Source organism: Microcebus murinus, chromosome 28, assembly GCF_040939455.1.
Source record: "Microcebus murinus isolate Inina chromosome 28, M.murinus_Inina_mat1.0, whole genome shotgun sequence".
Classification (NCBI taxonomy): Eukaryota; Metazoa; Chordata; class Mammalia; order Primates; family Cheirogaleidae; genus Microcebus; species Microcebus murinus.
In genome coordinates, this window is record NC_134131.1 from 17,668,981 (window position 1) to 17,669,314 (window position 334).

General features: G+C 72.5%; 1 non-coding gene across 1 annotated transcript; it reads right to left on the reverse strand.

Annotated features, from left to right (window-relative positions):
• Window positions 1-119, reverse strand: LOC142865027 (5S ribosomal RNA). Its single transcript, XR_012915329.1, has one exon. It is a non-coding gene; the product is annotated as a 5S ribosomal RNA (ribosomal RNA).
• Window positions 120-334: the final 215 nt, after the last annotated feature.

The following is a 334-nucleotide window of genomic DNA, read 5'->3' on the forward strand; positions in this document are numbered from 1 at the left end:
GGCCTACGGCACCCGGTATTCCCAGGCGGTCTCCCATCCAAGTACTAACCAGGCCCGACCCTGCTTAGCTTCCGAGATCGGACGAGATCGGGCGCGTTCAGGGTGGTGTGGCCGTAGACGGCGGAGGGCGCCCCAGCCCCGCTCAAGAAGCCGAGCGTCTCTGCGCTTCCCCGCGCCTCCTCCCGCCCCAGGCCCCGCGCCCGCGCCGACCCACTCGGGGCCGGGCCGGGCTGGTTGAGTTCGCTGGCCGGGTCCCGAGGTCTCCACGGGGCTGGGGTGCCGGGCGTGGTGGGCTCGGCGGGGTGGGGGGCTGTCTTCACACACACACACACAC